This window comes from Amblyomma maculatum, chromosome 5 (genome assembly GCF_055883805.1).
Source record: "Amblyomma maculatum isolate TAMU_Amacu chromosome 5, ASM5588380v1, whole genome shotgun sequence".
Classification (NCBI taxonomy): Eukaryota; Metazoa; Arthropoda; class Arachnida; order Ixodida; family Ixodidae; genus Amblyomma; species Amblyomma maculatum.
The window spans coordinates 35,554,460-35,555,087 of NC_139348.1; positions in this window are offsets into that span (position 1 = coordinate 35,554,460).

Sequence of the window (628 nt, forward strand, 5' to 3'; positions counted from 1 at the left end):
CACTGTGCCCGAGTACCAGGGTTCAATCCCGACCGCCGGCGGCTACGTTTCGATGGAGGCGAAAAAAAAAGAGGCGTCCGTGTGCTGTCAGTGAACTATGAAGATCCCCGGATTGCAGAAATTACTCCTCAGCGAACCACTGCACTCAGGGAAGCAAGTTTTGCTGCCATTAGTTCGCACGGTTGATTTTATTGTACCGATAGCACTATCGATAGCGCTATCGAAATAAATTATCGACAGACTATCGATTACTTTCGATGGTACAATCTATAGTTTTTTTTTTTTACTATAGATAGTTCGATAGTGACCCAACTATCGATAATATCAATAGTGCTATCCATAGTTCTGCACCACTAGTAGAAATCCATTGGATTGCCAACACAGGGTAAACAATGGTGGATAGCACAAGGCTAAATGCAAAAAGAGGAAAGTGCACAGATAAACAAGAACCAGTTTTGTAACTAAAAATGGTCTTAAAGCATCTGAAAAACGAATGTTGGACACTTCATGCCATTGCGGCTCAGGCCATTCCATTCTCGAACAGTTCGTGGAAAGAAAATTTTAAAATTGTCAGGCCCTGCAATTGAAGTCTCACTGTGAAGAAAAAACTGTCAGCAGTCTTTCCAAG